General features: G+C 46.7%; 1 long non-coding RNA gene across 1 annotated transcript in view; it reads right to left on the bottom strand.

The window, feature by feature from the left end:
- Positions 1–5,318: 5,318 nt before the first annotated feature.
- Positions 5,319–25,314, bottom strand: part of LOC111937639 (uncharacterized) — an 86,087-nt gene continuing 66,091 nt past the window's right edge. Inside the window, exon 4 of the long non-coding RNA XR_002868692.2 lies at positions 5,319–7,230. This is a non-coding gene — a long non-coding RNA (uncharacterized LOC111937639). The remainder of the gene's footprint in view (positions 7,231–25,314) is intronic.

A 25,314-nucleotide genomic window follows, 5' to 3' on the forward strand; every position in this document is an offset into this window, starting at 1 on the left:
AGTGCAGTGCTCATTTAGTGTGACACTGAACAGTCTGCAGCCCTTGCACACTCCTTTGCACACTTATTGTCACCCTTCCTCTGCTGCTTTCTGGATGTTCCCTGCTCCTCTGATGTAGTGAGGCCTCAGTTCAAACAGCTCCCCTGTCATTATTTATTAGCTACAAAGCTTTGAGCATGGCTCTGAACAGCTTTATTGAACAGCTCCAGACAAAAAAAACAGGAATTTGGATCCTAACCTGGCTCTTGGAAAAAGCTGGCCTTAGTTGTGGATTGTGAGCACTTGAAACTCCATCTTTTAGGCTGGTTAGGAGAACACCAGGCTCCACTAGGAGCCAGGGATGAGGTGTGATGCAGCACTTTTTGCCATGCACCCTGGAGCTCCCCAAAACTGGGATCAACAGCTGTGAACCCAGAGCTGACAGCAGGTGAAGGAAGGCTCTTGAACACACTGAGCAAACTCGCCCCAGGGAAAGCTGGAGCACAAACCCTCCTTCCACCTTCACTCACCTGCAACAAAGACCCACTGGGACTGCAGCAGCATTTCCCAACCTTTCCCTGGAGGAAACAACAGCTCCATCCTGGAAGCAAGAACCCTCCAGCGAGGAGGAATAAGCAACGTTTGGTGCATTCATAATATAGATATTATTTGGCAAACTAGTTAAACAAATTGTTTCCTTTCAGGCTCCTGGTGATGTGTGTGGTTGGCAAGTCCTCCTCCCTGCTGCTCGGCCACCTGCTCTCCCTCCTGCTAAGTGAGCTCCATCTCCAGCCCCAGCTGCTCCTGCTGCCTCTGGCAAAGGGGTTTTCCATGAGCATCTTCCAGCCAAGGCCTCCCAGGCTGGGCAGGGTTTGCTGGGAATCCCTCCCAGGCTGGGCAGGGTTTGCTGGGAACCCCTCCCAGGCTGGGCAGGGTTTGCTGTCTCACACTGGGAATCCCAGGTGTGTGTTTTGATGGTCACCACCCCACACTGGACATTGCAGGGGGGATGGAGCAGCCCCCACCGAGGGCTGAGGCAGCCACTGCACATGGGGAGGCTCAGGGAGACACAGGAGCCTCCCTGCCTGCCAACACCAAGGGCAGGGTGAGCATCTCCCACTGGAAAAAAACCTCCCTCTGCAACCATTTCCCAGTGTCTGCTGGGTTACATCTCACTCCCTGCAATGATAACGTGGTCAAAAACACCTTTGCACAGCAGCCAGCACAGCCCCTACCCTCAGGATCTGATGTGTGTAGGTGGCAGGACTGAAATCCACAGGAGTGGAAGGGGTGTGCTCTGATCCTCTCCCTGCAGCAGGGAGGTCAGAGGTCTCCTCTGCCAGAGGGAGGTCAGCTTAAATCTCTGTCACGATAAAACTTTCTCACCAAGTGCATCTTTGTCCCCCTCCTGTGGCTGGATCCCACCACTCACACCACAAGGGTGGCTGCACCCTGGGCAGTGCAGAAAGCAAATACTCCCCAGAGAAACTCCTGGAATTTCTTCAGAGGGCACAGGAGACCTGAGGAACTGCTGTGAACATAATGTTCCCCAAACAATAACTTCAGACTGCTTGACTCTCAGCCTTGGCTCCTCTCAGAGATAAACAAAAAAAAGCCCAGGACATCTCAGCTGTATTTATAACAGATTTATAACAAATACATCTAATCTGCTGCCTACTTGTGTCATTAAAATAATCCTTCTGCCACCCCTGAGGAGGAGATCAGCCTTGAAACTTAAGTCAGATCTGTCTGCAGGTAGAAATTATTACAGTCACATTAGGAAAGTCTTTTAAAGAGTCTCTGCAGTTCGGGAAAATAAGTAAATTAATGAATTCCCAGGACTTGTCTGCTCAGGGCTCCCACCACGTTCTGGCTGCAGCCATCACATGAACTCCTCTGCAACAGGGTGGAAACAGAGACACCTCAGGAGGATTTATCAGGCAGCTGCCCTGCCTGACCCACCTTTGCCCTGTGAAGAGATCCTGGCAGCCAGGGCTTGAAAAACTGCCTTTTATGTTCTTACTTTCCTTCTCTTCTATTAATTTGCAGTCACAACCATCACTGTTTGATCCAGAGAGCCAGAATTGTCCATCTTCATTATTCCAGCTGTTTGCAGCTGAGCAGAGCACACACACACAAGGTCTCAGACCTCCAGGCAAGACACAACACTTGGCCATTAAGAACCAAGGGCCTTAGGATGTTTTCTACCTTTTAACAAATGCTTTTTTTTTTTATCTTTTGCAGTTTCTGTGTCACTCTTGCTGAACCTCACCTCCTGAAGGTTTTTATTATGCTGGATTTTGTCACAAGGAGACTGCATAAGGATAGGGAATTAAACCTGTGTCTTCCCAAATCCAGATCAGTACCACAACCTTTGGCTCCTCTTCTCGCCTCACTTGTCTAGCAAAGGGCACTCTACAAAGGTACACAAGCATACATTATACCCCAAGGTCAAGAGTGTCAGATAAAAGGATGAATATATACAAGTCCATGTCCTAGAAATCTGCTCTGTACCCTCCACGGATTTGCAAATAGCACTACTTAGGAGCAGAAATTAAATCCACAGCCTCTCAGCAAAGCAGGAGCAGCACGTTGCCACTGCTGCTGTTCTATGAACCTCAGAGGGTAACACATCCAACATCCCCACCCACGCTGGGAGGGATGTGTTAGCTCTCTGAATATCCCTGATTAACACAGCTTTATCCCGGCCTTTTCTATCATCCACACGCGCTGCAGCAAGGCTGCTGGAGGTTAATAACATCTCCCAGCACCTCGGCAGCAGTTTCAATCAGGGCTAATTCGAGTGGGGCTGCAGCCAGCAGCGCTGCCAGGGGTGTGGGGACCACCAGGAGCCCCTGCAGTTTGTGCCACAGCCAGGTCCTGCCTGCCTCCTTTCCTCCAGGGGAAATTCAGGACACCCCATCCCGTGTCATGGCAATATTTTCTACTGGATTCAGTGGGCCAGGGATCAGGAGAAGGAGCTCAGGCCAGAGAAAGCAGATTTTAGTTCAGCAGAGACCTCACTTGTGTTTTCTGCCACTGTGAGAAGTTCAGCTTGCCTTGGAGGGCAGCAAGCAGCTGCCACTGATGTCCCTTAAGAAAAGACATCAGCATCACTCAGAAAACTTAGGTTTCATTTAGCCTTGTTAAAACCACTCTCTGTTACATTCTACTGCAATCATTTACAACAAAAGAGTTCATCAACACTTGAATTCTCCAGGTCTCTACATCAGTGTCTGGGAATGGGAACAAACCGGTGCCTTTTGTGTCTTTAAACACCAAAATCGTGTCAGAAAAGATTAAGTGAATTCCTAGAGAGGAAAGCGCTCACGGATGCGAGTGTCAGCTGGGCTGATGCTGTTTGCCAGTGTAACAGATGAACAGTGGCACCTACCCATGCCCTGAACCTGCCACAGTGGGAGCTGAGCTGCTCCAGCAATGATGGGGAATTCTACAGAGCCTCAACACAGCAGGTAAAAAACAAGGGGGCAGAAAAGAGAGATGGGGAATTCTACAGAGCCTCAACACAGCAGGAGAAAAACAAGGGGGCAGAAAAGAGAGATGGGAATTCTACAGAGCCTCCACACAGCAGGTAAAAAACAAGGGGGCAGAAAAGAGAGATGGGGAATTCTACAGAGCCTCCACACAGCAGGTAAAAAACAAGGGGGCAGAAAAGAGAGATGGGGAATTCTACAGAGCCTCCACACAGCAGGAGAAAAAACAAGGGGGCAGAAAAGAGAGATGGGGAATTCTACAGAGCCTCAACACAGCAGGTAAAAAACAAGGGGGCAGAAAAGAGAGATGGTTCCAGGGCAAAAAGCAGGCTGGTGCAGGTATGAGCATTACCCACGTTCTGGCTGTTTTTCTGCTGCAGCATGAGAGGATTCTCTGACACTGCAACAATTGGGAGGTTGGTAGTGAGGGTGGCAATGACCAGGGGAAGTTCTACAGCCCAGGTGAGATGTCCTTCCCAGTGAAATGCCAACACACACCATAAGCAGGGAGGAGTTGTTGAGTTTCCTTGGCTTCCCTTCAGCTACCACAAAATGCAGATAGCACCAACTCATGCCTGGGTTGAACACCCTGTGCCACTATGCCCTTTCCAATTCACAAAATCAGATAAAGGGAAAGGCTGCAGGCTTGACAAAACCTCTGGATCAGCTTGTGTTTAACCCTCTCCTTGCCACTGGAAAGGTAAAACTGGGCTGCTGCATGTGCCCTTTGCTTTGAACACCCAGCCCCTGCTCAGACAGGTTCTGCCTTTAGCCAAAACAGAATGCAGCCACTCCTGTGGTGTCCCACCACAAGGGATTGACAGATACTTGTATCCCTTACTGATAAAGGGCACTTTTCTGATCTTCATGCAAGGAGTGGCTGTAGTTCAACCCAGTTTTCGGTTTTGAGGGACCAGGGGCTAAAAACCACCCAGCTGAGATGAGTTTCAGGCACAACACCTCTGAGGATTTGGGTGGAGTTTGTTTCCATGTGCTGATACACTCTGTCACACTCAGGTTCAATGGGATGCTGCAGCACCACCAGGCTGGGGGTGCCACTGGAGCAGAGCTCAGGCGTTTTTCAAAGCTTGCCATGTTATATTCCACTCAGAGAACAAAATGGGGAATTTTAGATTTTAATTTGTCACTTTACATGCAAATTAACTGTTGTATATTTTCACAAGTGAATTCAGCCAGTATTTATAATAACAAAAATCTGCTGCTTGGATTGCTAAATGAAAATTCCCCACGTTGCTTGTGCTTCCCTGCATGAGCTGTTTCATTTCAGCTTTTCTGTGCTCTCACTTCTAGAATGCCTAAAATATTTTGTGGGGGCAAAGAAGCACTGAGGAAAAAAAAAAACCAAGAATGAGAAATAACTGTTAGGATTACTCAGCAGGATGGCTGGATGACATTTTGTCCCTGTTTTTTCATGGGCAAAACCATTGCAGTGCTTAAAATTAGGCACATGCTTAAGCATTTTGTTGATCTGAAGCCAGAATACTCAAAACTGCATCTGATTAGTCCCTCCCAACCTGCTGTTAAAGCAGTTACAAAACTGAAGTGCCCCAACCATCAGCTGAGCTCACTTGGTACAAACACAGCCCTTCCCCAGTGAGGAGAATGATTTCACTGAGCCCCCTGGAAACCAGGGGATGAAAAGTTATGTTGACATCTTCTTTCAAGAGAAAAGGAACTGGAAAAATAAGCAATGTTCAGGAAATGATGCCTTTCAGGAACCCAGAATGACAGGACTCCTCCTGGCCTTTCCTGTGTCCCAGGCTTTGCTCCTGCTTTGAGCCACTTGGGCAGCTCAGTGTGTAAAGCTGCTGGGTTGTAACCTGTAATGTATCACTTATTTTTTATTTTAATTGCAAGCAGTCTCTGAAACATTACAGAGCATATAGTGCTAGACACAGCAGAAGTAATTAAAGTGAGAGGGGCACGTACAGCCATCAGTAAAACACCAGATGTAGGCAGCTTGGAAAAAATGTCATTGATTCAGCATCAGTGGGGCTGGGAGGAGAGGAGGCAGGACTGAGATTATCAACAACAGATCACACTTAAATCACAGCAGCATGACTGCAGTGTTTAAAGAAAAGCAGCCAAGGGATGTATTGCTGAGGAGCTGTGGCTCAAAGAGGGATGGGGCCATCAGCTCCTCAAGGTGCTTTCAAAGGAGCAAGCCAAGCCTGGACAATCTGTTCCTCTCCTGGCTCTGCAAGGAACAACCTGGGCTGTGATTTCCCCCATAGGAAAAATGGGATGCTTTCACATCATATTAAAAATAGTAATAATTAACTAAAGGAGGTAGAAAAAGAATCCATGGCTGCTTGTCTGAGGTGGATGCAGAACGATGCAGCTGCTGTCCAGCTGCAGGCAAGGGCAGAGAGCCCTTCTGAGGTGGGTCAGGGCACATCATGTTGTTCATTTTGCCTGTCCAGTGTGTCCTCCAAGACAGAACCAGGGTGAGGATGACTTCAAAGCACTAACATCCCTGCACACCCTAATGGGGTGTCACCCTGACTCACATTAAATGCCATTGACCACTCTGAATGTAATTTGCTCCAGCAAAGGTTAATGATCTTTTCTACCTTTAAATAGTTTATGAAGATGTTTGATGTCTTCTAACAAGGCAGATGCTGGAACTTGTTCTTCTTTCCACTGACTTGCATATCATTGATCTTTCTTCTTGAAATGATTATCCCTGGACAACCTATAAATCTCACTCTGAAATGCTGGGCAATGTAATGAACTGTTACGAGGCCAAAGGCAGAGGACAGGGTCACCTGTTCTGAGCTGGCAGCATTTGTGTTCTGGCTGTGTGTTCAGACCTGCATGGCCCTGCACACAACCCCAGACAGCCAAAGAAACAGCCACCTTTAAGGCAGATATTGTAATTTAAGAGCATGCAGTAATCCCAGGTATATCTGATAGCCTTACATACTGAATTCAGTGGACCTGAGTGGGTATAACATCACAGCCCAGCATTTAGTTAAAACTCTGCTGCTACAAAAGTATCCCAAGGCTAATTCCTGTCCCATCCCTTTACTTGCAGTGAGCTCCCAGAGGTCTAGCAGAGACCAAGAACAGGGAGATTTAAAGCTCCAAGTGTCCAGAGCAGGAAAAGCTTTCATCAAAGCTCCAAATCAAAGTGCAAAAGGGCTGGAAAATTTTACATAGAGCAGCTACCTACACACTTAACCCTTTTCTCCAAAGTTAGAAGAAAACAAAGAGTTTTCACAGGTACCATTGGTCAGAGGAAATGACCCATGTTTTTATCTATTTTTGTATATAGAATTGTTCACAATTATGAAAGAAGATTAAAACTGATAAATGCAGCTCCAGTATAAAAAGCAGACTGCAGGCTCAGCCTTTTCCCCTTAATTTTCATTCAAAGAAGAAGAAAAAAGACCCCAAAAGCAATGAAGAGGAAGAAAAAAAAATAAATCTGTGTAACATCATAGAAGAGAGCACTGAGGGAAATGGAGGCAAGGGCAAGATCCAAGGATAAAATTGGTATTTGTGCTGCCCACACTCACAGGAGTTGGATGAGCTCGTTTCACTGTCAGGTCTTCCCAGGAGTTTGGTTGTTCTGGAGCTTTCCATGCCCTGGTGTGCCCCACTCCTCACCCTGGTGCTGAGGAAGAGGAGCAGTGCTGGAGAGCTGCCCTTCCTCCCCTTGGCAATGCTTCAGCAGGACCCAACCGAGTTAACAGGGAAAGATGTTTGTCCAGAACATCATTTAAAATGGACCCTAAAAGAAAAACCATGGGCAGTTCTTAAACCCCAGATAGCAAACACAAATATAAATCTCCCTAGGCAAGCCAGGGTAAAGTCTTGATGCACTTTACAAGCTGTAAACACTGATTTTATTAGCCATTTATGGGCCACTTTGCACAACGCAGCTTTAATATCAAACAATAAAGCTCGCAACACACTTACAAAGGAAAATAATCTCTCTTTTTTACTCCTGAATTGCAAGTGTGGCATCTCTTGATTACATGAAATCAGCAGAAGCTAGGTTATTCAGTTTAGGCTGCATATTTTTTGTGCTTGATGCCCCACACCAGGAGCTCTGAGACAGAAGAAATCATTTGGGAGCCACTGGAAAGTGCAGAAATGAACTTTGAGTGAGCACTGAGCAGCCCTGTTAGCCACATCAGCATGCACACAGACTTCAAGGGAACCTGTCCTTGTGCTTATGGGTGTTTATCATTTATAATCTGATACATCAGATGTCTCATGTGAGATAAGGTCTGACTGAACCAGAGACTGCATGCAAAATGCATGAATTTCTATGCAAAATAAGTCATTTATATTTTTTGAGCCTACAGGCAGAACAGGAAAGGGACATACTGCTAATCCTCTCTACAAATAGAAAACAGGCTGAGGGGATGAATTGATTTGGCCAAGACTACCCAGGAACCAGAAAGAGAATGAACACTAGCAAAATCTCAGTGAAACATGTGCTGTCCCTCAGCACAGCCCATGCAAAGGTTGCTTTGTGCCTCTGAAGGATGTTGATGGTTGGTTGGTGTGGGGAACAGTGGACCTGGTCATGAGCCACCCAAATCACAACTGTCCAGGACTTCTGGTGCAAGGAAAATTATTTATAATCCTACTGCACCTGCATGTGCTGCTTTATCCCTCCACAAGCACAAAACTCTTGAAGTTTGGCTTGAAGAAGGCCAAAGAAAATCCAGCTGTTCCATTTCCTTTTTTTCAGCTGGCACAAACAGCTCCATCCCTTATAAACTCACCCAAAACCAGGCACAAACAGCTGAATCCCTTATAAACTCACCCCAAACCAGGCACAAACAGCTCCAGCCCTTATAAACTCACCCAAAACCAGGCACAAACAGCTCCATCCCTTATAAACTCACCCAAAACCAGGCACAAACAGCTCTATTCCTTATAAACTCACCCAAAACCAGGCACAAATGGCTCTATTCCTTATAAACTCACCCCAAACCAGGCACAAACATCTGAATCCCTTATAAACTCACCCAAAACCAGGCACAAACAGCTGAATCCCTTATAAACTCACCCCAAACCAGGCACAAACAGCTCCATCCCTTATAAACTCACCCCAAACCAGGCACAAACAGCTCCATCCCTTATAAACTCACCCCAAACCAGGCACAAACATCTGAATCCCTTATAAACTCACCCAAAACCAGGCACAAATGGCTCTATTCCTTATAAACTCATCCCAAACCAGGCACAAATGGCTCTATTCCTTATAAACTCACCCAAAACCAGGCACAAACAGCTCCAGCCCTTATAAACTCACCCAAAACCAGGCACAAACAGCTCCAGCCCTTATAAACTCACCCAAAACCAGGCACAAACAGCTCTATTCCTTATAAACTCACCCAAAACCAGGCACAAATGGCTCTATTCCTTATAAACTCACCCCAAACCAGGCACAAACATCTGAATCCCTTATAAACTCACCCAAAACCAGGCACAAATGGCTCTATCCCTTATAAACTCACCCAAAACCAGGCACAAATGGCTCTATTCCTTATAAACTCATCCCAAACCAGGCACAAACAGCTCCAGCCCTTACAAACCCCCACCTCAAAGGGAGTTCTGGGATCTGCCAGTGTGCTCCAAACACCCCCAGCACACCCCCAGCAGTCACATCTCCCCAGCCACCCAAAACAAACGCTCCCAAATGCTCAACCCAGCACTTTGGTCTTGTTTTTTTGGGTTTTTTTCTGATGGATTCCTGGCTCAGACGAAGCCTCAGTGGCTGTGTCCCCCTGGCTGAGCTGTGAGCACACACCCAGCAGGTTTGTGTTGGCTTTGGTGGCCACAGAACAGAGCCTGCTGTTTTCTCAACAGAGGGAGTGTGGAAAGCAGCTTGTTTTACATGGATTAAACAATTATTGACTCTGCCACAGAAAAGGGCTTTTGGGTTGTGTCTGCTACAAGAATAATAGAGTGAATAGATTTTTTTTTCTTTTACCCCTGAGCTTTCAGAATTTTTAGTAAATGCTGGTTATTAAAGGGAAAAAAATGCATTTTTTTTTTTCTGCATTTTTTTTTGCAATGCAAAAGGAGCATGCAATTAAAACAGTGCCATTCCTAAAAGCAGCCACAGATCAGTGACTAGGGAAAGGAGAAACTTGCCATTTAAAGACAAACTGTTCCTACTCAGTTAAGCCTAGAAGCTTGAAGCTGCAATTATCAACAAGAGAATAAGCAATATTACCCTTGAAAATACAAACAAATTTTAATTACAGTTGACATTTTTGGGGCTGGTGCTGAGTATTGTCATTAGATGGAAAATTGCTGTTGTCTCCCAACCCTTGGGGACACAAAGACTTGGTGGAATTTACTCTAAGTGTAACCCATGCCCCAACCTGCTTTGTTACTGGCCCTGCAGTTGGGAAGGAAAACTTAAGGTGTCAGAATTAGATGACAAACTCTAATCAACCGAGCAAAACCTCTCCACAACGTGTCAGGGGATGCTAAAACCTTCCAGCAGCAGAAGAGGATCTGGGTCTTTTCCCTCCAGAAGCTCCTTTCATGCAAATCACAATCCCATTTCTAGCACATAAAGGCTGATCCACACCCATGGACCCTCCAATCCAGCCAGCACAGGACAAACCTGACTCTTTTTCTGCCAGCATTCACCTGCAGAAGGTTTTTCTCAGCCTCTGCCAGGCTCCCCCTTTGCTGTGCAAGGAAAGAGCCACACTTGACTGTTCTTCTGTAACCTCAGGGAGCTAAGCCTCTCTAAAGCTGTTTTGGGACACTGCCATGAGCCTCTTAGGAGCATTAATGCAGCGTGGTGAGCAGCACATGACACTGCAGCAGGGCTGGAGCGCTGGCACAGCTGGGTGAAGGTCCTTTCCACACCATCCCTGCACTTCTGCCCATGCCAGAGAGACACCTGCAGCTTTTCCAGCAACTTTGGAAGATGATGTACTGAATTCCTCGGGGCATTTCTCTAGAACAAGGAAGGGGACAAACACACCTGGCCATGTCCTGGGGTAGCCAGCACACCTTCAGTGCTGGCCCCTCCTTTGCTGCTGGGGCTCTAACCTGATCCTTTGATATAGGATTACTGTGGGGTTTTAATTCCCTGGGTCATCCCTTTATCTCTTTTGAATTATCCTAGCAAGCCTCTAATCTTTTACAATTTCTTTATTTCCAAGGATCCAATCTACTGAGTTCCCTCTCACCCCAAGAGCTGCCATTAGCTGGTGTGGGATTTTGCTGGAATTTCATGATGAGGATTGAGAAATGCCCTTCTCTCTTCTGTTTAAAATATTTGTATCACACAGGTATCTCTACCTTGCTGTGCCATGTAAGAACAAGATATAAACGAGCATCAAATAATTTTATAAATGAGAAGTCTGGGTTATTTCATGAATGCTGTTTGACAGTTTAACAACACAAACAACAACAACAAGGTGTTTTTATAGCTACATGCAGTACCCAAGAGGAAACAGGCCCCAGGAAAGTGTGGTACCCCCTTGTTGCAAGGGCAGCTTGCAGCCATCACTTAGAACAAATCAAAATGTCCTTTCCCAGGAAATTATGTGGCCTTGAACAATTCCTGTTTGCCCTACCTGGCATGCCAGTACACCCAAAGAAATCAGCCTGGCCTCTCCAGGAGAAAAACACCTCTCACAAAGGTACAAAGAGAGTTAAGCATGTTTAACATCCTGCTGGATCAGCCTCCTGAAGTGTTTAAAACAATGGAAGAGGAAAGCATGTGTTTCTTTCAGCACAATCTGTGCCTTATAATCAAGCCTAAATGCTCACAATCCGCTCGGATCCTAATGAGGAGAATGACATAAATGGCAGAATGTTCTGCTCTTTCTACAGGTTTACAAAAATGAAATTAAACATAGGCTTTCTATTACAAAACAATAGGCAAATTGAAGACCAATTATGCAAACCCATCAGAGAACCTGGTGAACTGTGGAGAATTTTGCATTTCTGAGGCAGAATGACTTTTTAGATGAAAAAACCCTCTACTCCAAGAAATTGAGAACATCTGTGCCATCAAAGAAAGAATGCAGTGAATAATTGGACAATCATAGACAGGCAGCCATTTGAATATGAAGCCGTTTGTAATGTGGAAGGGAAATTACAGAATGCCAGCGCTGCCTGGCTCTCCCCCTCCCTTTGTGTGCTGAGCTCACTTCACAGGAGCCTGCGGGGTCTCCAGGGTTATCTGCTTCCATTATTTTGCACATCATGCAAAAGGAGCAGGTAGAGAGGTCCTTGAGCATTCACATCCTCCAGCATGCAAGTTTCAGCACACCTTTAAGCCCCCTGACAGCCAGCCCAAGTGCAGCATCCCCCACACAGCAAATATTGTCCCTCTGTGGCCGACAAACTCGGGTGACCCCTTGCCCATCATCATCCTCCTTGTTTCCTCTCTTGCTGCCTGGTGCCAGGGAGTCACAGCAGGAGGGGAAAATGCTTTAGGATATCTTCCAGGACGAGGCAGGCTAAAGAAAAGTGATCAGCTCAGTTGTGATTTCATGGCTAGTTGCACAGATATTCATGTGTTACTTTGCACAGTCAGTCTAATAACCGGCTTTCAGAAGGACAGACAGCGTAATGAATGGGTTGTAAAACACGCTCATAAAAACATTATAGCATGTCTTGGAGCATTTGTTAGCTGTTTGTGATTTACTGGGTCCCCTGTTTTACATTTTCTTATAACTTGCACATTTCCTCTGAAAAATAAGCTTTCAATGTGCATGCAATTTATTTTAATTTCCCTTCCCCCTCACAAGATGATAAAACTTTTACTGCCATGCAAGAATGGCAATATTGTAGTCACGAGGTTCATTATACAGTAATTAATACATGTTAATATCTTGTAAATATTATGTTATAATGGCTTTAAGTAAATACATACTGTACATTTGCAATACCTATTAAGTCAGCCCCACTTTAAATGAAATGTGACTAATTAATCTGTTTAAAAAGTCTAATGTCAACTTGGATATTCTTTAAAAATTACAGTACAGTGTTGCAAGCCTGAGCAGTGATTCAGTCAGCATTTAATTACGGAACTTTGACATTAATGGTTACTTTCCTGGTTTATTTAACTGGATTTGACACATGGGCCAGCATTAAAGGAATGAGAAGGGTAGAAGGAAGGTCCCATTGTTATGAGAAGCTAAAATCCCAAATAACACATCCCATTACTGTTAGGACTTATGCACTCAGGCAGAAGACAGAAGGCAAAATCTCAAAATACATCTCACACGTATTCATTTTCTATGGAAATCTTCATTTTAGGGTGCATTCTAAGGGATGCCCATCAGATTAGACCTGCTCCTTTACTGTTGGCTATGTGGAGGTGTTTATCTCCAGCTTTATGGGTGCCAAAAAATAAATCAAATTCAGCTCTGCCAATTGCAGCCTTGATGGTTCCCAAGAGGTTGCATGCAGGCATTTCAGAGACACACACTAAATCTGAGACAGAGCAAGAGAGCAGCCCCAGCCCTCCCAAAGCTCTTATCAATACCCACAGCCCCAAACAGATCACTGCTCTCCAAAGGTAATTCCAACAAAGCATAATTAAGCAGAGTTCCACCAGAAACAAAGGCAGTTTAGTTAAGTTTCTCTTCCATGAATTGAAATTGTTAAAAAGTCCTTCTTCCAGATATTCAGACATAGTGCCAGGACCACAAATGTGAGAAGTCTTGGACTCTCTACTTTTCCATGGTCAGTTCCTTCAGGTTTTACCATCAAACTAACCTGAATAAGCTTTTCTATCAGGGCAATTCTCTGGTAACACTTTGGGAGGAGCATTTTATGGGGTAACTACATCCTTCAGAGTGATGGCTGGAATTGATGTCCTCCTTGGGTGCTCGGGGAAGCACAGCCAAGACAGGACTCCAAATACTGGGGGACATTTTAAGATGATGGGGATAAATGACAAGAGCTCAGGAGAGGCCAAAGCTGTGTGTGTGTACACAAAGAATGCTGGTCTAGAGGCTGGTCTGGGAAGCAATGCTGAACTACACCCAAGACAAGTGAGGTTTTCTGATGTATTTTCCTTCCCTTTCCTCTGAGACAAGAAGCCACTGTGGTCTTCAGTAAATCAGGGCAATGTGAAGCTATCCCAGCTTGTTTCCATCTGATGGAGCCCAAAGTGCCAGCTGGAACACTGGGGGTCATCTGGCTGTACCTGTTTCTGCCCCTCCCCAGGCATTCACCCATCAAAAGATCACTCCAGGTGTGAAGCTGAGCCTTTGCAGCCGCTCTGCAGTGAGAAGGTGCCTGGGACAGCTCTGAAACCTGGCTCCTGTGTATTGCAGGAGTCCCTGAAATCTTGCAGATTGTGTAATGCTCCAGCATTGGCTTTGGAAGTAATTCCATTCCATGGCATGCTGCAAACACCAGAGCAGGGATAAAGAGAGCACCAAGGAGGCAGAGGCAGCAGCTGGAGGTGGGAGATTTGCACACCAGGCTGGGATCTCCCATAGCTTTCCTCAAAGGTAAATCACTGAGGCCTGTGCCTCAGTCTCCCTACTGCTGAATCACTGCTCATGTTTGGTTACCTCCTAAATCATCTCTGGGTTTATCTAATTAACGTTCATGAGACCTCCAGAGACAAAGCACTTCCTTAAGTGCATTGTATATCTTGTAATCTCTTGATGTTCCCATGCCAAAGAGATGTCACAGAGCAGGGGAATCACCCTGGGCAAGCTCTGATCTGCTCTCCACTGCCACGAGCTCTTTTCTCAGTGACCCCTTGGTTTGGCAGCACGTTCACCTCGGCCTCTGGTGAGTGAGAGTGATGTGCAGTGATCCCCACCAGCAGCTTCCCTGAGCCATGGAAACCTGCTGTTATGGCCAGAGGGATGCAACCAGCACTATTATTTGGATCATTTGCTGAGCTTTGTAACCTAGAATTAATTTTCACATCGAGTCCAAACGCTGCCTATTTCACACATATCTGGGTAGCAGACAAGAGCCCTTTTAGCAACAGAAGCAAACAGAGCTACAATCAAGCAGCCCAAGGTACAAACCCTTAATAGTTCAGTAATCAGTAATAATCAACCCTTCTCTTTATGCTCAGGGAAATCTAGTAGAACCCAGCTACTCTACAGTGAATACATTTTCATTTATAAGACTAAACGCAAGCATACATTATCTACTTAATTAAAATCTAAATTCTCTAACTAACCATTTGTTGTTTCTCCTGGGTGCACGTTACATACATAACTGGTGTTTTCCTGAAATCTATTGCTAATGGATTAAAATAACTCGATGAAATGTTTCACTTGCTGCAGGAGGTTATGAAAGACCACAAAATTCTCTGATATTGTGCACACAGGGAGCTCCTCTCCACCGTTATCCCAGGACTGCAGCTACGTTTCTCTGTGCTTAGGAACCCCAATCCTTTCCTCCCCTCTTTGGGGACAGGGAAAATGTGACTCTCCCAAACACCAGGCTGGAAACTCATCTCATTAGCACTTGGTGAGGAATGGTTGTGGGAACAGAGTACAGACCTGGTGGGGTCAGGGTGAGGGGACATCATTAACCACACAAAGGGTGAGATTTGAGGTCCTGAATGTACAGACACGACACTGACCCCACTGAATCCCCTTAAAGAACAGCTGGGAACCCAGCAGGATCTGCCAGCACATCTCTAAAGACACAGCTCTTGAGGAGCAGAAATACTCACAAGTTCAGTCTCCCTGGGAGAGGGAGCACCGTGGAGGATGGGAGTCTCTCTGTACATCTGCCAGACTTTGGCAAGAAAAGACAGCAGAAAAGAATTAACTGTTTAATTAGAAAGTTGTCCTTGGTAGTTTCCCTTTCTCTGAGCCAACTCTGCTCTTCCAATCTTTCTGCACAGAACGTGTGGCTGTGCTGAGTTGGTTGGGTTGTGTGCATGGTCCCTGTGGCCCTCAGCTCCTGTGGCTGCACTCCCAGGGCCACAAGAGGCCCCTCAATCCTTAAGGACCACATTTTCTCCAGAAAGCTCAAACCTATCCTGTAAAGATTTGAATGTCCTTACTTCCCTGATGGTGAAACATTGATTTCCTTGCATTTTCATGCCTCTTTCCCAGGGGATCAGAGAACCCCCATCCACTCTTTGAGGTCCCTTCTCTGACAAAAGGCCAATTCTGTGTCCAAATTAGGAACATCTTCCAAGGACCACAACCTTTACCACTGGTGCTAAACCCTGCTCATTCTGTCTCTCTGCTTATATCTGCTCTGCATAGGTGCTAAATACCGAGTGCCATCAAGAATCTCCTCCTAGAAAAGTCGGGAGGGGGAGAAGAGGGCTGGAGGTGAGGCATTATCAAATGAAGACTGATGGCTACTGCTCATGAATGAAAGGAACCTCCCTACAGCCTGACATCATTACTGCAAATCACATTATTTAGAGAGATGCCACCAGGAATTCTGCTTTGCTTCCAGCAGGCACAAAGTAAAAGGGCACCTTCTCAAAGCCATCCAGGCTATTATGCATTATAATTAAAAACAATTTCTATCCTCAATAGGGTATGATTCAGGTAACTCATTACCCCCAAGAGCCATTTGTGAGACTGAATTGAGAATGCAAATTAATGTCAGCTTTAACAATAATGCTTCTTTTCTTCCTGCTTTCCGCCTCTTTTGCTAGCTTCCATTTTTGGGAGCTTTCTTTGATATCAAGCAGGTGCCTGGAGCAGAGTTGCAGGGGGACAAAGAGGGTTTTGTACCTCTCTTATTGGATGCTCTTTAGGGCTTAATTGCTGCAGTGCTGGTAGGCCAGGCAGTGCCAGGGCTACACCTTCAGCCAGAAGCACAGAGCTACCTGCCTGTCCCAGCTGCAGCCCTTCTCCATCAGCTGAGAGCTGCTCAGGCAGGAATTCCCCAAACCCCTCTTCACAGTCCTGCCCCAAGGAGAAACTGCTCAGGTTATTACTGTAACACCAGCTGGAATATCTGTGAATCCTCTGCCAGGAAACCAAAGCTCTCCAACCACAGACTCCAGCTGCACTTGTCATGGCTCTCTCTAACTCGCTGTGCTCTTGTTTGGTCACGTCATTATAACATAATTGTTTTGCATGCACTTCTCTAACTCCTGGCTTGTATCCAGCCTGATGCTGCCTCAAATCCAGCCCAGCCAAAGGACACCTGATACTCTTCACAAAGAACAGAGCAGAAAATACCAAGAACTGAAAAGTTCTGCTGCTGTTGCTTGCTTAGACAAGACGTGGCCACAGCAGCAGTGTGGAGCAAGACGAGGTTTTGGCTTTGGTTAAAGGGCAGGAGTGTGTTCACAGGGATGCTGCACTGATCAAGCATGGCTTACACATAAGCTCACAACAAAAAGGGAGTAAGAGTCCTCTGTTTGTCCCATCAAACACCCACAGAAGGCCAAAGAGGTAAAACTGACCAAATAATTACTGCTGAAAGCTGAAGGAAGCCAGAAATCCCTGGATGGGGATGGCTGGAACACACAGCAAGTTCCTGCTGCTGGTACCCGCTGGTGGCTGTGGCAAAAAAGCAAAGCTGTTATTTACAGCCCTCTATTCCTGGAGCATTTGATGTCTTTAATGCAGCCCTCACACAGGAGTGTGATGAAGTGCTCTTACTTCCATTTCACACACGAGGAAAGAGGGGCACAGTCTCCTGTTCTCAAAAGGCACTCGAGTTCCTACTGCCCTTGGAAATCAGCTGTAGTGGAGCTCTGAAATACCTGGGAAAAACACACACGTGCCCAGGGGGCTCATCCAGACTGTCCAACACCGCCCACTGACACCTCCAGAGCCCTGGGATGTGCTGGATGGATGCCCTGGGGGCTGTGCCTGCCCAGGACAGCAGCTCCCAGGGGCTGTTCTCTGCTGCTGTGGCATCCCCAGGCACAGCTCGCCCTCCCCAGAGAGCCAGGCACTCCAGACAAGGATGTCCTGCTGAAGAAAAGCTGCATCTCAAGCACACAGAGCAAACTCAGAGCATGGAGGATGTGGGATATGGTTTAGAGCCCTTCTTTCTCCGTGGCATAGTTTCAGGAGGGATCCAAGGGATTATTCCTGTTCTACAGCAAAAGGAAATGTTTTGAAGGTCCTCTGATTCCTACAGGGGAATCCCAGCTCTGCTTTTTTCAGTGGCCTTCAGCAAATTATTCTTCATCTTTATGTGTCCCCATCTGGAAGAGTCAGTTACTGGTACTGGCCTCAGATTTGATGGATTAACTTGTTACTAATTCCACCGTGTTCCACAATTCCTTACTAATCAGCAGAAACGTACTAATTCTCATTATGACTGCTTCTCATGTCCTTTCTGATAAAGCTCACTGGGAGATACAATAGTTCTCCAGAACACAGGCAGAGCCCCTTGGAAAAATCCGCAGGAAAAAACAATCAACCCATTTCTTTACAAAAATAACTTCATATCTCAATGGGAATTTGCCTCACATTAGATTTCCAGAGGAATTTTCCACTCACTCAATCTCTTAGCTTTTTCCCCACAGAGAAACTGCCTTTTAAACCCACATTTTCTGGGTAATTGGACTGAAAATGGGTTTTTCATGGCAGAGGATGGAGCTGTCTCCTCCATGGTTGCCAGCCCACACCCCAGAGGCTCTTCCCTTGGTCCCCTCAACATGAAGCTGACACCAGTGGGTTGCCAGATGCAAACACCAGTGCCTCCCTGCCAGGACAGTGCCAGACAGGATCCCACAAGGCAGAATTCCCCAGGAAACCCCTTCCTGCAGAGCTGCTGGTGGCTGGGCTGCAGGGAAGCCTCTCCTGCTTGGGGATCTGCTCACCACGGCCACAGAACCCCCGTGAGCGGAGCAGCAAAGCAATGCCAGGGTGGAAACTGCACATCCAAGTCCAAATGAATCCAAAGAGAGGCAATCCCCTTGCAGTGGCATTGGCAGGATGCAGGTGGTGACCGTCCCACCCCACCTGGATGCAGGCTCTGCCCCCTCTCTGTGCCCCTTTCCCAACAACAGCAGCAAGGGGAGAGGGACCCTGTTCAATTTGAATTTTTTGGGGGGGAGGAGCTGTTTTATTTTTTAATTTTTAAACCTGGCTAGCATTTTGACTTTGAGCTGCTTGGAGCAGCTCCATCTCTTGCTGTGAATATTCATGATAGCCATCATGCTTGCTGACACATCAGTCACCTTTGGAGCTGAAACATTGAACCAGGACAGCTTGTGATAGCAAGGGCTGCCACCCCTGCCTGCAGAGGCACCACAACAGGCACCCTCAAAGCCAAAAAGGTGGGAAAAAAAAAGCCTCAAAGGTGGAAAAAAAAAAAAAAACCCAAACCAAAAAACCTGAAAATTGTATTTTTGGTAAAGCAAAGTGTTCATTTGGAGGAATGCTGTGGTTCTTTAATGCCCCAAAAGAAGCGCACAAGAACTTAAAAAATTACTGATAGGAAAATCTGATGTTTCACTTTTATTAATTAGTTTCTCTTCAGCTTGCAAACTGACCTCCCGAATTCAGACCTCACTCTGAATCCACTGAAACACAAAACTTGCTTCCTTTTTGCACTGAACTATTACTGAAAATTAATTTTGATTTGGAGTCCAAGTTCTTGGGCAAAGCAATCAGCCCAAATTTCAAAAAGAGAAAAGAACTAAAATCTCTATTTCCTTGAGAAAAATAAAATCTCAACAAGTCCCCAGATGACATCACACATCAAAATCTGTCAGAAACTGCTTCCTGAAAGAAAAGACTACTCAATTTATCAAATAACTTGTAAATTCATATGTCTGGCATGGGCAAGACTCAAGGGAGTTTCATGAATTATAACAAAGGACTCTGGCTCCTCCCTGCCCATTTCATTTGAAAGAAATAAATGTCAAGAGAAAGTGGCCTGAGATGTTCTTTTGGAACAAGAAGTGATTCCCCATGATGAATGGAGGGCCAGATTTGGTCCCTGAGGCAGTTTGGAGTGACAGTGGCAGCAGCTTTGGCCTTGCAGGCTCCCTTGCACCCTCCTGTCCTCTCTCCTGTGTGATATGTGCACCCCTCATCCTTCCCTAACCCCTGCTGCTCTGCCTCCCCCTCACCAGTGTCCCTGCAAGGACCCTGCAGGTCATGGAAGGGGCTGCAGGGATGGGATCTAATCCCAGAATCTCCTTTCCAGCAGGCAGATGCTCCCTCCCCAAGCAATGCACAACAAAACCAGGAGCTCTCTTCAGAAACTCCCTGGAGGTGTTCTGGGTCAGAATGGACGTGGAAGGAGATCCTGGCCCTGCAGGGCACGGAACCAGGTGAGCTTTAATGTCTGTTCCCTCTGACCTGAGCAATCTGCTGAGACCCAGCACTGAGAGGGAGGATGGGGCAGGAGGGCACCCCAGCACAGGCAGATCCCTGCTCCTGCTGCCTCCAGACAGTTTGAGGGATGCCAGGAGGTGGATTCTCCCTAAAACCCCAGCCCTTGCCAAATCCCCTTCCCATGCCTGGGTGGGCTGTTTGCAGTCACAGACTCACTGTAACAGCAGGATTTTGCCTGCAACTCAATACACAGGCATGCCAATCATGTGTGTGAAGAGACATTTCACTTGTGAGCTGTAGTGTTTCTTAGCTGAAAGCACACCAGTGCACCCATAAAAGTAATACAATCTCAGGAGCAGAGGGAATGCTGCTAGAAGGATTGGTTTGAACCAGGCTGATTTCTGTTCTGTTTTCTCAGGAAAAAAATCTCCAGGACAACTGTGCAAGAACCAGAACCACTGGTCTGGGCTCAGCCAGGCTGTGTCTCCAGGGGTCTTTGGGGTGCCCTCCACTCTCACAAACACTTCTCTGACTGTTGAGCCTGGGAGGCTGTGTCCTGCCATGTCATTACAGCCACCATCTGAGCCTTGTATCTGCTCTGTTTAAAGCACAGATTTGGGAATCCCAGTTCTGGTCCTGAGACAATCTCTCTGCATCACCTTGGGCAGGAGATTAGAGACCAGTGAACTCCACCTTCTGTGGAATGGGGAAACCTCTGCTTTCCCTGCTCAGCTCAGTGACCAGACACAGCTGGGCACACACTGACTGGGGACCCTTTAAATGTCACTGCCACACAGCTGAACATCATCCTCTGGGAGACCAAATGGATATCACAGTCCAGCCACTGCTCAGCCTAAACATTTTGTATACTTGCCCCTAGATTCACCATTTCTGTCTCCACAAGAGCAAGCAGAAAGACCATCCTGCTTGGCCAATACCTCTGAGAAAACCCATTAAGCCATCCCTGCAATCTGAAGCCATGGGGACAGGCCGACAGCCCAGTGCTGCTCCCTCCCTCTGCCAACCCTCCTGAGCCATCCTCTCCCTGCAGAATCACTGCAAGAGCACCACTTTTAGCTCTGCTCACCTGCCAAGTGCAGCTGTGGCCTCAGGAGCTGCTAACCCAGCCGTGCTGGCCAGCAGAGTGTGAGAGCAGCTCGCCCATGGGGAAGGGAAGGCGCTGCAGCCCCAGAGAGGAGTCCCTTGAATCATTTCAGCCCCCCTGGAGCACTCAGGTGCACAAACCCTGCAAACTGGGCAAGGTCAGGACAGTACTGCAGGGTGAGTAAGGGAGGGAAATGAAAGCATTTGTCCCCAGCAGAAGTGCCAGGCTCCATAGGACAGGATTCACAGCACGGGACTGATAAATTACAAGTGTTCAGTAACTCTCCTGCTCACACCACACATTTTCATGCTGCTGCACCCAGAGACTTCTGTGAGAAGCTGTGAGTTGCATCCAGTGGCATTTGGAACTAGTAATGCCCATTTCAGGCTAGACAGATGGGGCACAAAGACACCTCAAAATGAGCAGGGAGAGCCACAGGAGCCAGACATCCTAGGCAGACTCAAATCTGCAGGAACTCACACCTGACTCCACTGAATACACTGCTTACTCCAAGATGAGAATCTGAATCAGAACTGCTTTTTTTTCCCAGCTGATAACACTTGGATGAGAGCACAAACAGCTCAAAGCCTGAAACAAACATCCTCTGTCCTGTGGTGGAGAAAGTATTTTTGTTCTTCAGCATTTGGGGTGGCTCGGGAGCACTGGTGGGGAACCAAAGCCCCTCAGTCTAGACAAGGGAAATAAATCTACATCTTGTCAAGATAAAGAAAAAAGGTGTATTTGTTTTCTGAATTAATACAGTTCAGTTTAATCTCTGTTCCACTAGGCTGCAATTCCACAGAGCGTGGTGAATTCCTGCAATGGGAGCAGAGGGTATCCTGCAGGCCCCAAAGCTGTACTTCTGCATGAATTAACAAAAACTCAGTGTTCTGTGCAAACCTCATCTGACTGTAAGCTGAGCTTCCTAATTGAGAAAGCACTTTTTTCTTCAATTACAGAACCTTCAGAATTCAGCTCTTAAATGACAATATGCTCCATTTCCATCATAAATCTAGCCTAGGTGCCACACTGTCTCTGCTCTGCATTAAACCATGGGCTGTGCTGATGAGGGGAGTGGGATGGCCTGAGAAGAGTTGGGTTTCAACATCACCAACACTCAAGGTTTGTCCCAGCTTTCTGCCCACAGGCAGCTCTAAATCTTCTAAATCTTCAAGTCATGCCAGTTCTCACACCCCCAGCTTCTCCTTCTCCCAAGTGCTGTGCTCTGGAAGCACAAACATCCCCAGCTTCAGCTCAAAAACTCACTGAACTCACCTGCAGACATTATTTTGACCTAATTGTGCCTTGCAGGAGGCAGTGTGTCCCTGCACACAGCTCCTGGGCTACACCACACATCCTCCAGAGCAGCAGCACTGGCAACAACAAACAATAACAAGCAGTGATTTCAGCATTCTGCAGGATCTAAATGCATTTTAGGTGCTCCTGTTGCTAGAAAATGCAGTCATTAGTTTGATCACTCTTTTGGGGTTTGGAGGGAAAAGGCTGGTAAAGAAAATGTACCATCACCTGCAAGCTGAGCAACCTACACAGATTTATTCCTTCTCTTCCTACTCATCCCAGCCCTGCACTAGAAAAGCAGCCTGGGGTAAAATCAGGATACCTGGGAGGGAGAAGCAGAGATGAAAAGTTCCTGTCCTCTCCTGAGGATGAAGGAAATTCATCCTGCCCTTTCTGCTACAGCCAAGAAAGGGCAGGAGGGAAGGACTGGTCTCAGGCCATGTATGAGATGGGAGTACCCAAGGGAAATGGTTGTGAAAGCAGAAAGGTTTGTGTCCTTAAAAAACTGTGAAACTCATTACTTTTGTTCATGTGGTCTCTGAGTGGCATTTCTGTGCATTATGCTGAGGAAAGAATGAGGTGCAGCTCTGCTGTGCTCCATTCTGGCTATTGAGAGATATTCCAGGCTGCCAAGGCCTTGTGTGAAGCTATTTTAGTTTTCTTCAGAGGAAACCAATGCCTTTTCAACAAACAGAGAAAAAAAAAAGAGGAAAAAAAAGAGAAAAAGTCCTCTTTTCTTTCTGCCATTATTGCTAGCAATGACAAGGCTGCTCCAGGATGGATCCACAGGCACTACACACAGCATCAGGTCATTCCCTTCAAAGCCTAATGAGTTTATGCCAGTTTGGGACTTGGCCCTGTGTATTCAAGCCCACTTCAGCTCTGTCCACATTCTCCCTTGCTATTAACTCTGCTGAGCTGTGGCCCATGTCTCTGCTTGCTCAGATTTTTCTTGATGCTGCCTCTCTCTGACTTTTGGAAGAGCTGCTAACAGCTTGCCTCCTTGAAAGTCCATTGTTTCCTTCACATCAAGTGAGAAGCAAGGTCAAGACCCAGCTGCTACCAGCTGATAGCTTTAAAACAAGTTTTGGTGGAGACCAAATCTGCTCTGGGCTCTTCTTTGGGGAGAGGTGTGAGGAGTGGGCTGAGAATGGGTCTTTACCCTTTCTACTCAAAGCAGGCAGCCTGCTTTGGTGACAAACTGGGACAAATAAAGTTCTGGTAAAAGAGATCGGGGCTGATCACAGAGAGCACACAGGCAGTGTGCTGCTTCCCACAAGAACTGAGCCAAGAAAACATTCCTTCAGAGACTGAGTGTTTCACTTTTGAAGGGAAAAAAACCTTGCAAGGGAAAAAAACCACTTAAAAATCTATACATGACAAAAGCACTGTCTCACCACTGTATTTTGCTCCTTTGCTGCTGAGAAAGGCTGGTGAGGCTGGGAGGCAGGAGATGGGCTGCACGTTGCTGCTTTCCAGCACAATGAAGATACAGGTGGGCAAAGTGGATTTAAACACATATTAGCTTGTGATGTGACCAAATTCCACTTAGGGGACTTAGATAATTATTAACTGAAGTATAAACAAACCCAGACTACCCAAAAACCCCAGGAGAAACCCCCTGGACCAGGAGGAGCTCAGCAGAGCCATGGTCCAAACCTCGAGGCCATCACGCTGCCGAGGGACAGCTTTCCCAAACCAGTTTGCCCAGCAGGCACAGGACACTTTGTGACAGGTCAGGGGCTCTCAGGAAGCACCCACACAACCCCTCTGGTGCCAGAACACATCCCACACCTCGGGCTGCTTGTCTGCACTGCCCTGCTCCCCACTGAAGCTGCTCCCCACCACCCTCCCAGCAGCTGTGGGTGCTCCCCTTCCCCAGCAGCTCAGGTGCTCAGCTGCCTCCTGCTCCCTCCAGCCTCAGGGATGAGCCTGGAGCCTTCACTGGGGTCTGTGGGAATAAAGCTAAAGGGATTTGGGCCCTCAGCATGAGGTGTGATGAGCATTTCTCTCATCAAATCCCTCTCTGAAGGGTTTTTTTTCACTGGTCCTAGAGCCTCAACTTGAAACATTGCCTCCTGAGCTGCTGCTGCAAGCCAGCTGTCTACCATTTATATTGTTAATTCATTAAAAGCAGTTCTTTATCCTCTCAGGAAATAAGGGCAGTCCTGCTTACTGGCAGACAATAACATCGGAGGGCTGCAATCGCTGACAATATCAATTATTTAGTTTTCTGCCAATTCCTATTAGACTTTCCAGGCTAGAGAATTTACACTGTGTTATTGAATTAAAAAACAGCTAAAAGCTTTAGGGAATCCAAACTAATTAGCCAGCATTTGTAAACCCCTTTGTTCATGGTAATTTGTTTACAAGAGTAGCTCAACCTTTTAATTATGGGCACACTCACAGGCCACATCCTGTACCATCACAGGCAGCTTTTTTTTTTTTTTGTTTGGTGCAAGAAGGGCAAAGATGCAGAGGCTAATTTTACTTTAATGAATTGTGATGACCCCACTTGGCACTGGATGACCCTAAAATGTAAGTGTGTCTGTAATTATAACAAAGAAAAAACCCACTCTAGATGCTTTGAGTGGGCCAGAAATTATCAGCATCCAACAGTGCTGGCAATTCAAGTCCAGAGCCCTGTCTCTCTCTCCCTCTCCAGCCTCTGTTACAGATCTCATCTCAAGGCAGTGCTTCACCTTCTTGCCCATTCAAATCTATTTTGGTTTAACTCCTTCTGCTTTAGGTTTGAAAGATGAAAGGTTTAGGTATTCTAAAAGAGGTCACATCCTCACCTGTGGTGACAGCCCTGTCATGACAATTGGCACTTAGCTCCTGGCAGGTTGTCCTCTCTCTCCCTCTGTGCATTTGTCATCACAAGCCACCACCCTGCTCCCCAAACCACCAGCATCACCAGTGGCTCACAGCTCCTTTCCCTTCAGCAGGAAAGCAAGGGATTTGTTTTGGAAGGAATGCTTGATAGAGGGTTTTCAGTCCATTGAACAGCTGTAGCAAGGTGTTTGCTCTACCAGGCTGAGCTCTGGGGTAAAGCTGCTCCATGGGAACTGGGCAGAAGTGCTTGAGGTCCCAGGAGCTGGAGCTTTCCTGCCTGCAGCCTGTGCCCGTCTCTCCTCGTGCAGTATAAATAACAGATAAAACAGATAGATAACAAATAGCCAGTGTTTCCCCACTGTGTCTGCTTTCTGCA

The sequence above is a fragment of the Cyanistes caeruleus genome, chromosome 21 (genome assembly GCF_971803275.1).
Source record: "Cyanistes caeruleus chromosome 21, bCyaCae1.hap1.1, whole genome shotgun sequence".
NCBI lineage: Eukaryota > Metazoa > Chordata > Aves > Passeriformes > Paridae > Cyanistes > Cyanistes caeruleus.